This window comes from Pristiophorus japonicus, chromosome 21, assembly GCF_044704955.1.
Source record: "Pristiophorus japonicus isolate sPriJap1 chromosome 21, sPriJap1.hap1, whole genome shotgun sequence".
Taxonomy (NCBI): Eukaryota; Metazoa; Chordata; class Chondrichthyes; family Pristiophoridae; genus Pristiophorus; species Pristiophorus japonicus.
Window position 1 is genome coordinate 24,218,955 of NC_091997.1, and position 14,668 is coordinate 24,233,622.

Consider the following 14,668-nt stretch of genomic DNA (forward strand, 5'->3'; position numbering starts at 1 on the left):
TTTTCACGGGGCCCACACATTGATTCGAACCGAGCTTTGGTGAATAGCTCAGGTGCTGCCTGACGCCACCATTGCTGATTCCTACCATCAATCTGCTGATTCAAAAACAAAATACTGCAAGTGCTGGAAATCTGATATAGATTGCAAGAAAGACTCAGCAAATCAAGCAGCATTTATGGAAAGAGAAACAGAGTTAACGTTTCACTTTCTGATGAAGGGTCATCGACCTGAAACAGTCACTCTGCTTCTCTCTCTACAGATGCTGCTTGACTTGCTGAGCTCTGCCAGCATTTTATATTATATCGCTCAACTGATGATTGGAGGGATGTCGACAGGTCAGGTTGTACATAGCCGTGTGAGAGTTATCTTGCTTTTATAGGTGACCCTCTACATTAACGTCCTTATAGAGGACCTGTGGGATCAAACATTCCTCGCACACAGTGGACAACCATCAACTGCCTCAGAACCGGTCATGGTCGATGCTGCCACCTTCTACACAGGATGGAAGATTAAAGCATCCCCATCATGCGACTGTGGAGCTCCTGAGCAGACCCCGGAGCACATCATTGAGTACTGCCCTCTGATGTGTTCATACTCTGTTTGTTACAGCTCACAGGACGGGCATTAGGACCCTGTGGGAGCTTTTCACAGTTGCTGTACTCCTGCTGGTTCATGCCGGTTCGGGGACACCATTTTGGGTTGTATAAAAGCACAATGAGGTTAAGTTACTTTTCTCCTGACTCAGTTTGTCAGTTACTTATGCGTACACAACAGCCTCAGAGGAAATTTGCAGGCAGTCTACAAGATATCCACGCTGTTACACCAGAAGCTTTGGCCTGGATATCCAAATTTGATATTGACGTTTGACTTGCTTTGTTACTACCACATAGAAACATAGACATAGAAACATAGAAAATGGGTGTAGGAGTAGGCCATTTGGCCCTTCGAGCCTGCACCACCATTCAATAAGATCATGGCTGATCATTCCCTCAGTACCCTTTTCCTGCTTTCTCTCCATACCCCTTGATCCCATTAGCCGTAAGGACCATATCTAACTCCCTCTTGAATATATCCAATGTACATGAAAGAGAAAAGGTAGATGTCACTATCATGGCTGCACTGGAGCAGATTGGCTCGGGGAGCCTGCCTGTGATGATGACTGGATCAAATTACACATTGCAGTGACCTTCAATTACTCTCCAGCAAGTAGGAATAAATTACTATATTTTATATGCTGGACTTCTGTTTGCCCCACTAATGGCTCTACCTTCTGCTCCAATGCAGCACACCAAGATGCAGACCTCACATATAGTTATATAGATGTTACAGCATCAGCTGTGTCTCAGTGGGTAGCACATTTGCCTCTGAGTTAGAAGGTTGTGGGTTCAAGTCCCACTCCAAGGACTTGAGCACAAAAATCTAGGCTGACACTCCAGTACAGTGCTAAGGGAGTGCTGCACTGTTGGAGGTACTGTCTTTCAGATGAGACGTTAAACCGAGGCCCCGTCTGCTCTCTCAAGTGGACGTAAAAGATCCCGTGGCACTATTTCGAACAAGTGCAGGCAAGTTATCCCCGGTGTCCTGGCCAATATTTATCCCTCAATCAACATAACCAAAAAATAGATTATCTGGTCATTATCACGTTGCTGTTTGTGAGAGCTTGCTGTGCGCAAATTGGCTGCTGCGTTTCCCACATTACAACAGTAACTACCCTCCAAAAGTACTTCATTGGCTCTAAAGCACTTTGAAATGTCCAGTGGTTGTGAAAGGTGTTATATAAATCCAAGACTTTCTTTCTTTCTTTAGATTGTAACTTTCTGCCTACGTACATGTGTACATTGAAATCCAGTTACACTGGACCTCGCTAACAGCTATCCTTCCTCAAGACTGGTGCTTACCTCTCATCAAGGGAAATCATGCTTGACAAATCTTCTGGAATTTTTTGAGGATGTTTCCAGTAGAGTGGACAAGGGAGAACCAGTTGATGTGGTATATTTGGACTTTCGGAAGGCTTTCGACAAGGTCCCACACAAGAGATTAATGTGCAAAGTTAAAGCACATGGGATTGGGGGTAGTGTGCTGACATGGATTGAGAACTGGTTGTCAGACAGGAAGCAAAGAGTAGGAGTAAATGGGGACTTTTCAGAATGGCAGGCAGTGACTAGTGGGGTACCGCAAGGTTCTGTGCTGGGGCCCCAGCTGTTTACACTGTACATTAATGATTTAGACGAGGGGATTAAATGTAGTATCTCCAAATTTGCGGATGACAATAAGTTGGGTGGCAGTGTGAGCTGCAAGGAGGATTCTATGAGGCTGCAGAGCGAATTGGATAGGTTAGGTGAGTGGGCAAATGCATGGCAGATGAAGTATAATGTGGATAAATGTGAGGTTATCCACTTTGGTGGTAAAAACAGAGAGACAGACTATTATCTGAATGGTGACAGATTAGGAAAAGGGCAGGTGCAAAGAGACCTGGGTGTCATGGTACATCAGTCATTGAAGGTTGGCATGCAGGTACAGCAGGCGGTTAAGAAAGCAAATGGCATGTTGGCCTTCATAGCGAGGGGATTTGAGTACAAGGGCAGGGAGGTGTTGCTACAATTGTACAGGGCCTTGGTGAGGCCACACCTGGAGTATTGTGTACAGTTTTGGTCTCCTAACCTGAGGAAGGACATTCTTGCTATTGAGGGAGTGCAGCGAAGGTTCACCAGACTGCTTCCCGGGATGGCGGGACTGACCTATCAAGAAAGACTGGATCAACTGGGCTTGTATTCACTGGAGTTCAGAAGAATGAGAGGGGACCTCATAGAAACGTTTAAAATTCTGACGGGGTTAGACAGGTTAGATGCAGGAAGAATGTTCCCAATGTTGGGGAAGTCCAGAACCAGGGGACACAGTCTAAGGATAAGGGGGAAGCCATTTAGGACCGAGATGAGGAGGAATTTCTTCACCCAGAGAGTGGTGAACCTGTGGAATTCTCTACCACAGAAAGTTGTTGAGGCCAATTCACTAAATATATTCAAAAAGGAGTTAGATGAGGTCCTTACTACTAGGGGGATCAAGGGGTATGGCGAGAAAGCAGGAATGGGGTACTGAAGTTAAATGTTCAGCCATGAACTCATTGAATGGCGGTGCAGGCTAGAAGGGCCGAATGGCCTACTCCTGCACCTATTTTCTATGTTTCTATGTTTCTATCCGTTTCATCATGACTGACAAGGTAGAGTAACCACAGTTTAACTATTTCTTGTTTTTGACTTTCTTTGCATCCATCCTAAGGAAAGAATAAACTTTACAAAATGCTTTTGAATGACCTTAAGATGATTAAGTACCTTTTGAAGTGTGGTCACTGTCGGAAACGCAGCACCAATCTGCGCACAGCAAGCTCCCACAAACAGCAATGAGATGATGTGCAGATAATCTGTTTTTAGATGTTGGTGGAGGGATAACTGTTGGCCAGGACACCAGGGAGAACCCTCCTGCTCTCCTTCAAAAAAGTGCCATGAAATCTTTTACATCCACTTGAAAGAGCAAACGGGACCTCGGTTTAACATCTCATCCAGAATACTGACTGTTATGCGCTTTAACCTTTTACAATTATTAGAAAGGCACCAGCAGAACACTGTGGATAAGTGAGCTAGATGGGCTGAAGGTCTTCTCCTGCCTGAAACTGTTAGTATGTTAATTCAGCAGCACGCACAGTTTCTTTATCTGTTTTAAGGTACATTTATCGGTTGGCATCACACACAGATTGTATATTAGAGTTTGAAAACCTGCTTCAGATTCAACTGCAATAATTCATCGCAGTCATTCTCTGACCTTAACAACATGTACTCTTTCTCTATTTGTTCCTGTCTACTGCAAAGTGACTAAAGGCTTTTCACAAACCCCCAAGGTATTTGTATCCTTAAACTTTGTAGAAATGAACCAGTTTATTCTTCCTTCAGATACTCTAACAACTACTTTAAGAACATAAGAAATAGGAGCAGGAGTAGACCATTTGGCCCCTCAAGCCTGCTCCGCCATTCAATAAGATCATGGCTGATCTGATCATGGACTCAGCTCCACTTCCCCATCCACTTCCCATAACCCTTTATTCCCTTATCGCTCAAAAATCTGTCTATCTCCGTCTTAAATACATTCAATGACCCAGCCTCCACAGCTCTCTGGGGCAGAGAATTCTATAGATTTACAACCCTCTGAGAGAAGAAATTTCTCCTTATCTCAATTTTAAATGGGCGGTCCCTTATTCTCAGACTATGTCCCCTACTTTGAGCATATGTTTCTTATCTGTCCACCCACTTTATCCATTTGTCACCATTCGGCCTAAGTAGAGGTGGAATTACAGCTGTAACTATAAGACACATAGCATGATTTAAGATAACAGCCAGACCCATCAGCCTGATTTGAGAATAGCGGAAAAACAGAGATACCTCATGCCAGCTTGCAACTTTGGTCCATTTACTTTAGGGTACGGGAGCATAGTGGTTATGTTACTGGTCGTGTAATCTAGAGGCCTGGACTAAAGATCTGGAGACATGAGTTCAAATCTCACCACAGCCGTTGGGGAATTTAAATTCAAAATAATTACATAAAAATCTGGAATAAAAAGCTAGTGCCAGTAATGGTGATCATGAAACAACTGGATTGTTGTAAAACCCCATCTGGTTCACAAATGCCCTTTAGGGAAGGAAATCTGCCGCCCTTACCCGGTCTGGCCTATATGTGACTCCAGACCCACAGCAATGCGGTTGATTCTTAACTGCCCTGTGAAATGGCCTAGCGAGCCACTCAGTTGTATCAAACCACTAGGAAAACCTTCATTGCATGGACTGCAGCGGTTCACCTTCTCAAGGGCAATTAGGGATGGGCAATAAATGCTGGCCTTGCCAGCTACGCCTGCATTCCCTAAATGAATTTTTAAAAACTTTAATGTAAATCTGGAGGCTGGGAAAACCAGTGGGGGAAGCCTTGGGCATGCTTTGTCGCTTGCTTCAGTGATTAAACACTAATAATACTGGATCATTAGTGGCATCGTCCTAAAAGCAAAGGAATCACAGCATCCCTCCTGGAGGCTAATTTTAGAGTTCCATTCACGGACACGAGTTACAGAATGCTATTCACAGAGGCCTTGTGGTCGGTCACCTAGTCATAGTGTGAGAACTTAGGGAGGAAATATTATTTAAAATGAAATTTTTAGAAAGTAGCTGCTCGTAGGCCTGTTAAAGATGACTATTTGATTAATTACAGGACTTGATGTGATAAGTAATTGTTGAGTCCCTAGTCTGTGCTAAGTTAGCTGATTGAGCTGGATGCTAGCGAGGTTGCTACAAGTCACCTCAGACTCTGTGGTGAAGGAAAATAAAAATCAGTCAGTTTTCCCATTCCTGATTGTTGGATAATCCTTATTCTTTTTAATAACAGATTCATGAAGGCCACATACAGAGCTGTCCGACATCTAGAGAACTTCCTGCATGATGTCAGCTATACCTGTCCAGGCTGTTTGTGGTACCTCACCTTGAAGGTTGCTAAAGTTCCAAGCGAGTGAAGGTTTTTATCTCTCTTTATACCATGTTAAAACAATCATACATTGTTCAACTCTTGCTGAGTTACAACTTTATTTGTGACCCATGTCATCCAATAGATTGCTGCACATACACAGTGATGGGGGCATATCCTGGCCAATATCCTGTTACATTGTTTAAAGTTACATCCTCCTAGGATTTGCGAGCACACAGTTTAACCCAATTCTGCCAGTATTGTTCTGTCTTTGTTCTGCATTAAAATAATGTAAAATATCATATCTATACGAACCCACAACCATCTGAGTTGAAGCGCCACTCCAGAGACGTGAGCACAAAATCTAGACTGACGCTCCAGTGCAGTACTGAGGGAGTGCTGCACTGTCGGAGGGGCCGTGTTTCGGATGAGACGTCAAACCAAGGCCCTCTCAGTTGGACGTAAAAGATCGCACAGCACTATTTCGAAGAGCAGGGGCGTTCTCCTCGGTGTCCTGGCCAATATCCTGACCCTCAACCAACATCACTAAAAACAGATAATGTGGTCATTATCACATTGCTGTTTTTGGGAGCTTGCTGTGTGCAATTTGGCTGTTGCGTTTCTTACATTACAACAGTGACTACGCTTCAATAGTATTTAATTGGCTGTAAAGCGCTTTGGGACGTTCTGAGGTTGTGAAAGGCGCTATATAGATGCAAGTCTTTCTCTTTTTTATATTCTAACACTAATCACCATATACATGGCTACCACTGGAATGTATGTTGGTCCATGTGAAAACATCTGGTGGAATAGCTTCTCAGTCAGATGTGTTGATATGGTTGCACTGTATAGGTTTAAGTTTGAGGAAGACCGGCCACTTGAGGTAAGCAAGGTATGAAAGGGCTGTGAGTACCCTCTGGATTGCTGTCCAGGATCGGGCTTCAGGAAACTGGGAGAGAAAATTGAGAGGGACAAGGTCAACTGAAGAAAAAATTTTTCCTTTGCTATATCGCAGATTAATGAGTACAATATAAAACACATGTTATTGAGAAATCTCAGGCAACATTTATGGCCCACAGTGAAAGGCAACATGGAAAAAGAACAAAAATCACAGTGAATCAGGATAAAGCGAGGGTTTTAGAAGCCTGTACTTCTTGAGAAGAAGGGAGGATGAAAGCAGTTCCACAGGTTCGGTGAATGAATGTTGGAGTCAGAGACTGTACAATGATCTACGACATAAACATAGAAACACAGAAACATAGAAAATAGGTGCAGGAGTAGGCCATTCGGCCCTTCGAGCCTGCACCACCATTCAATATGATCATGGCTGATCATGCAACTTCAGTATCCCATTCCTGCTTTCTTTCCATACCCCTTGATCCCTTTAGCTGTAAGGGCCACGTCTAACTCACTTTTGAATATACCTAATGAACTGGCCTCAACAACTTTCTGTGGTAGAGAATTCCACTGGTTCACAATTCTCTGAGTGAAGAAGTTTCTCCTCATCTCTGTCCTAAATGGCTTACCCCTTATCCTTAGACTGTGTCCCCTGGTTCTGGACTTCCCCAACATCGGAAAATTCTTCCTGCATCTAACCTGTCCAATCCCGTCAGAATTTTATATGTTTCTATGAGATCCCCTCTCATTCTTCTAAATTCCAGTGAATATAAGCCTAGTCGATCCAGTCTTTCTTCATATGTCAGTTCCGCCATCCCGGGAATCAGTCTGGTGAACCTTCGCTGCACTCCCTCAATAGCAAGAATGTCCTTCTTCAGATTAGGAGACCAAAACGGTACACAATATTCCAGATGTGGCCTCACCGAGGCCCTGTACAACTGTAGTAAGACCTCCCTGCTCTTATACTCAATTCCTCTCGCTATGAAGGCCAACATGCCATTTGCCTTCTTCACCACCTGCTGTACCTGAATGCCAACTTTCAATGACTGACGTACCATGACACCCAGATCTCGTTGCACCTCCTCTTTTCCTAATCAGTCACCATTCAGATAATATTCTGCCTTCCTGTTTTTGCCACCAAAGTGGATAACCTCACATTTATCTGCATTATACTGCATCTGCCATGCATTTGCCCACTCACCTAACCTATCCAAATCACCCCGCAGCTAAAAATAAGTGAGTCAAGAAAGATTGCAATGGACAGAGACTGGATGCCAGATGCGAGAAAGAGATCACCTATAAGTCAACTTTTGGGTTAACATCTTTCAGCATTTATATTGATAATTGTTTATATTCACTGCTCAGCGTAAACCACACTATCCAATAATTAATGAAAGTACCCTCGGACAACTCATCACTTCATATCCCAATATTGCATTATTTGTTGACAGCAGCCTGTATTTGAAATGTGTTTATTCCAGAAATTCTAACAAGATTTAACAAAGACTTTTCTGTGCTGTCATTCCTATAAAAAATAATTATACATTGTAATTTAACAATGTCCATTGCTTTTATTGCAAAGAATGTCTTCAGAAACCCTCTTTTGCAAAACAAGCGCTGCAAATATATTAGAAATTAACCAGTGCCAAAGTTCCACCTCACATTTCACAAACTAGGCATACTTTAAATGTGTAGTTATTTATTACAGCTTTCTTGGGCTGTCAATTAAACTGCTTTGTTATCCAGACACAAAAAGCAAGAAAATGCCAAGGAAGATGACTCAGTCGCTAACTCTATAAAGACACTGGAACTGTTTTAAGAGACACGCACACTCAGTTATGAATCCATTGTGGGCAGGTCAGCAGGTTGATTTTTATGGTTGTACGGCATTTCAGAACTGCTCAATGCGGTCTACATATTTGGCAGTTATCAGAGAAAGACGGTCCCTGGGGGTGTCCGCCATGAAGCTAGTGGCACTATCCCTTTGTGTTTTCCTGAACAAAACCCTCTTCTTGTAGCAAGTCCTTTCATAAATCTATCTTTTCTTTTTCGGAAGCAACAGTCGATGCCACTGTTTACCACGTGACTTCTGTGGCTTCATTCCATCGGACTTTGAGGGTGACTTGGTGGATGGGATCCTCATGTTATTTTCCCCAATACATTGAAGGCATTTGTCACTGGCATCTGGCCCTCCACCAGCTACTGGTTTAGCTAGACACAAATAAAAATGTCTACACAAAGGATGAATGGGGCAAAATCGACATCAAAGGTCTTAAAATATGCAGCTTATTACTGACTGGTGTCGCATTAACCATTCAGTGTATTAAATAACTTGTAAATTGGCTATTTTAAATTGATAGGATAAGGATGCAACAATTGGCCAAAGCACTCCTGGTCTGGGACAGAATATAAATCAGGCAGTTAGCCCTGCTGGGAAGTGGACATGTGGACGGTGGTTGTGGCCAGGGTCTGGCTAGGCTATGATGTCCTTCACGAATGAATAGCCCACTGATAATATCTAGGCTCAGAGGTGAAGAATGGGCACTTGGGTGAGATGCCTGAGGGTACCTCTAGTCTGTGAACCTGTTGTGGTATGCAATAAAGGTTCAAACTGAGTACTGTTTAACTAAGCAAGGTACAACCTTGGCTCTGCTTTATTTAGGCCCAAAGTGCCTGACTCTCAAAATGGCTGGCCTTTTATACCGGAGCAGCACCATGTGCGTGCTGCTCAGTGGCCTCCACCAATGACGCCATCTGGTGGCTACAAACAGAATGTACATACATGACAGAACCGTACCTCATCATCATCATAGGCAGTCCCTCTTAAAATGAGTCCTTAGGTGGCTGAACAGTCCAATACGAGAACCACAGTCCCTGTCACAGGTGGGACAGATAGTCATTGAGGGAAAGGGTGGGTGGGACTGGTTTGCCGCACACTCTTTCCGCTGCCAGCGCTTGATTGCTGCGTGCTCTCGGTGATGAGACTCGAGGTGCTCAGCGCCCTTCCAGATGCACTTCCTCCACTTAGGGCAGTCTTTGGCCAGGGACTCCCAGATGTCAGTGGGGATGTTGCACTTTTTCAGGAAGGCTTTGAGAGTGTCCTTGTAATGTTTCCCTTGCCTGTGTAACCGTACCACTGCATTGGACAATCACTTTGGGAAGGGAGAGAGAAAAACAGTAACAGTCCAAGTCTCACTTTCAACAGGTCTTCAGTTTTACATGACAGGCTAATAGAAGGTATAGGATATCATTGGTACGTTTTTAACTGTGAATTATTAATACTAATTTGAGTTTAGAAGAATGAGAAGTGATCTTATTGAAATGTATAAGATTCTGAGGGAGCTTGACAGGGTAGATGCAGAGAGGATGTTTCCCTTCGAGGGGGAATGTAGAACTAGAGAGCATAGTTTCAGACTAAGGGGTCACCCATTTAAAATGGATATGAGGAGGAATTTCTTCTCTCAAAGGGTCGTAAATCTTTGGAATTCTCTACCCCAGAGAGCTGTGAAGGTTGTTCATTGAATATATTTAAGGTGGAGATAGAGAGATTTTTGAACTATTGGGGTGTCAAGGGTTATGGGGGGTGAGCAAAGAAGTGGAGTTGAGGCCAAGATCAGATCAGCCATGAGCTTATTGAATGGTGGAGCAGGCTCGAGGGGCCAGATGGCCTACTCCTGTTCCTATTTCTTATGTTCTTATGTTCAAAACAAGAAGATGTTATTAGAGAGACCAACGAATTGTTGTATGTGTATGTTAAAATAATAGTGACCTAAAAGTAATTGTTTTAATTTTGAAAAATGATTTACCTGGATTTCCTCTCTCTTTTCATCCTAAAGTCTCCCAAGTCACAAACCTTCCCCAGCAGTATGAAAAGGCCAGACATTTATTCACATTGCTCCACCAATGTTATCCACAGCTGGTCACCAGGAAGAGCACAAGTGCAGCCCCTGGTGGGTGACGCACCGATTTGGCCTCTCGCCTGAACGAGAAGTACCTGACTTCCTCTCGGCATCGCTGCATGGTGACACTGTAAACATCATTGTCATATATGCAGCTGTGAGCATGCTCACAGGTTTGTGGAGCTGTTAACCCGGTGTGGAGGGGAGCGGGCAGGTCGGAGGGCCTCCTCATGGGACTGCTCCTGGGCATGGCCAAGGTGGTCATCAGCCGGTCCAGGCAGCGGGCAGTCGAGGGGGTCGTTCAGCTCACCTGCCAGCCTCTCTTCCGCGGTTACATCCGAGCCAGGGTGTCTCTGAAGATGGAGCACGCGATGTCCACCAGTACACTCGCGGCCTTCCGCGAGAGGTGGGTGCCGGAGGGACTGGAGTGCATCATCACCCCTGGCAACCAAATTTTAATTTGATCTGTTAGTGTCTAAAGTTTAATTTGTTCATTTGTTGGTTTTGGTGCCCCCTTTAATAAGGGGGCATTTGATTTGCATTTGATTTACAGGTTCAACTAAAATAGTTGTGGAGCTATTACCCATCTTGCCGTCCGGAGGAGGTGGGGGTCCCCAATGGAGGGCTCTCTACGCGGGAATCCTCCCTTTATTTATTGGAGACGTGGCCTGGAGGGTATTGCATGGGGCAGTCCGGTACAATACATTTTTAAGTCTTTCTTTAACCTTATCTTCAAACGAGTTCTCCCAGCTCCACCTCCTAGGTGGCCTTGTAAAATATAGCCCGTTAATCTATGGTCTGCCTTATTACTTCACCCATCTCCTTTAACCCCCACATCTTAAATTATTCAATCACTTTAATCAGTGGCCCTGATTATATATAGTACATAGAAACAATGAGTGTATTCTTTGATTCCCTGCAAACAATGTTACAGAAGATCTGCTAGTTTTGATTTTAAAACATAACATTTTCATGGGTGGCAGTGTGAGCTGCGAGGAGGATGCTATGAGGCTGCAGAGTGACTTGGATAGGTTAGGTGAGTGGGCAAATGCATGGCAGATGAAGTATAATGTGGATAAATGTGAGGTTATCCACTTTGGTGGTAAAAACAGAGAGACAGACTATTATCTGAATGTGACAGATTAGGAAAAAGGGAGGTGCAACGAGACCTGGGTGTCATGGTACATCAGTCATTGAATGTTGGCATGCAGGTACAGCAGGCGGTTAAGAAAGCAAATGGCATGTTGGCCTTCATAGTGAGGGGATTTGAGTACAGGGGCAGGGAGGTCTTACTACAGTTGTACAGGACCTTGGTGAGGCCACACCTGGAGTATTGTGTACAGTTTTGGTCTCCTAACTTGAGGAAGGACATTCTTGCTATTGAGGGAGTGCAGCGAAGGTTCACCAGACTGATTCCCGGGATGGCGGGACTGACATATCAAGAAAGACTGGATCAACTGGGCTTGTATTCACTGGAGTTCAGAAGAATGAGAGGGGATCTCATAGAAACATTTAAAATTCTGATGGGTTTAGACAGGTTAGATGCAGGAAGAATGTTCCAGAACCAGGGGTCACAGTCTAAGGATAAGGGGTAAGCCATTTAGGACTGAGATGAGAAGAAACTTCTTCACCCAGAGAGTGGTGAACCTGTGGAATTCTCTGCCACAGAAAACTTTTGAGGCCAATTCACTAAATATATTCAAAAAGGAGTTAGATGTAGTCCTTACTACTAGGGGGATCAAGGGGTATGGCGAGAAAGCAGGAATGAAGTTGCATGTTCAGCCATGAACTCATTGAATGGCGGTGCAGGCTCGAAGGGTCGAATGGCCTACTCCTGCACCTATTTTCTATGTTTCTATGAATGTCACTCTGAAAATGAGTTTAAGTCACCAGTGCAGCTTTTATGGTACCAAATCTATAGACTTCAATTTTACAACTTGCCGTGGTAGAATTATGAACTCACAATCTTCAGGTTGCTTGTCCAGTATTATAATCACAAGGCTATCAGACTTGATATTAACAACAAAGATAGGATACAATAAATGGTAGGACACTGAAAAATGTAGAGGAACAGAGGGACCTTGGAGTGCACATCCACAGATCCCTGAAGTAGCAGGACAGGTAGATTAGGTGGTTAAGAAGGCAAATGCTTTCTTGCCTTTATTAGCCGAGATAGAGAATACAAAAGCAGGGAGGTTATGCTTGAACTGTATAAAACACTGGTTAGGCCACAGCTGGAGTACTGCGTGCAGCTCTGGTCACCACATTACAGGAAAGATGTGATTGCATTAGAGAGGGTACTGAGGAGATTTACAAGGTTGTTGCCTGGACTGGAAAATTTTAGCTATGAGGAAAGATTGGATAGGCTGCTTTTGTTTTCTTTGGAACAGAGGAGGCTGAGGGGAAACCTGATTGAGGTGTATAAAATTATGAGGAGCCTAGATAGAGTGGATAGGAAACACTGATTCCCCTTGGCAGAGGGGTCACTAACCAGTGGGCATAGATTTAAAGTAAGTGGTAGAGGGTTTAGAGGGGGTTTGAGAATTTTTTTCATCCTGAGGGTGGTGGGGGTCTGGAACTCATTGCCTGAAAGGGTGGTAGAGGCAGAAACCCTCATAGCATTTAAAAAGTACTTGGATGTGCACTTGAAGTGCCGTAACCTAGAAGGCTATGGACCCAGAGCTGGAATGTGTGATGAGGCTGGATAACTCTTTGTAGGCCGGCACGGACATGATGGGCCGAATGGCCTCCTTCTGTGCTGTAAATTTCCATGATTCTAGCCCACATGCAGAGCGCAAATGATTAGCGGCCCATCACCTTAACCTCTCGCCTGCCTTGTCTGATCGGTTAGAGGACACATGGATTTGAATCAGGAGCTGCTGTCAAATGCTCTGCCACTGAGCTGCACTCCCACACCTGTCCACTGCTCCTGGTCATCATCAGTCCCTCGGATTCGAGGAAGGCTTGCTTCCACTCTTAAAATGAATCCTAAGGTGGCTGAACAGTCCAATATGAGAACCACAGTCTCTGTCACAGGTGAGACAGATAGTCGTTGAGGGAGAGGGCGGGTGGGACAGGTTTGCCGCACGCTCCTTCCGCTGCCTGCACTTGTTTTCTGCATGTCTGGTGGTCTGCTATCCAAGTACTAATCAGGCGTGACCCTGCCTAGCTTCTGAGATCTCTTTTTCGGACTAGTGTTGCCTGTCGGCAAAAATATGGAACGCTTCCCGAATTTGCATGTCATCCTTGAGCCGGAGCTATGCTAATCTTCTCAGTATCGTTCCAATGTTAGAATGTGTGTTGCTGAAGGAAGCAATAAAAACTGTTTCAGGAGCATGTCACCCCACGAGGCCACTTCAATTGATAGGCACCGATGGTGATTTGAACCCAGGATCTCCTGTAATATTGGAATTTTGGCCAGCACAGCCACAGCAGGGATACCCTAAGAGCAAGCTGCTTTATAGAGGTTTTGTTCAAAAGAAAGACTTGCATTTATATAGCGCCTTTCATGACCACCAGATGTCCCAAAGAACTTTACAGCCAATGAAGTACATTTGGAGTGTAGTCACTGTTGTAATGTAGGACATACTGTAGCCAATTTGCGCACAGCAAGCTCCCACAAACAACAATGTGATAATGACCAGATCATCTTTTTTTTGGAGTTGTTGATTGGGGGATAAATATTGGCCACAATAGCAGGGATAACTCCCCTACTCTTCTTCATAATAGTGCCATTGGATTGTTTACCTGAAAGAGCAGACGGGGCCTTGGTTTAACGTCTCATCTGAGCTGGGGCCAAAATTCACCCCCGCCCGAAATGGGCTGCACTCTCCGCTCCTGAAGTATGGTTTCTGTTGCGTCGGATGAGGACGCCTCTTTCGGTAAATTCAGCTCTTTGTCTTTTTTTTTCCAGGCGGACCGGAAGTGGGGCGGTGAGCAGCAGATCGCCAACAAGAGGGGCGGAGCGGTGATGACATCACAACGCGTGTGCGTCACCACGCTCTCCCCTTCACTGAAAGGAGAGAGCCTTCGACATTGTGAAACGTTGGTCCACTGGGCCACCAGGGAGGGTTTTGGCCAGGCCAGTGGCCCGGCACCCAAGAGGGGGTGCCAGGCTGCCTGTTGGCGGCCCAGCCGAACCCGGGGGCATAATTGTCGGCTCGACCTGGCAGTCGGCCGACAAAAAAAACATGGTGGCCGCAGCAGTGCGCCCTCCCCGTGAAGGGCCGCCGCACTGCCGTGGCTCACACAGTGAAAGCAAGGTGCACCGATAGAAACAGTAGTCGGGGGCACCGCGCGGCGGATCGTGGATTTCTGGAGCTAAATTTGGCTGACGGTGCGGGAGAGCGGCGGTGCGAGCTTTGATGACGCACTTA

General features: G+C 44.9%; 1 non-coding gene across 1 annotated transcript; it reads right to left on the reverse strand.

The window, feature by feature from the left end:
* Window positions 1-13,501: 13,501 nt before the first annotated feature.
* LOC139234269 (U6 spliceosomal RNA) lies at window positions 13,502-13,606 on the reverse strand. The gene has a single exon (XR_011588309.1). It is a non-coding gene; the product is annotated as a U6 spliceosomal RNA (small nuclear RNA).
* Between the last annotated feature and the right edge of the window lie 1,062 nt (window positions 13,607-14,668).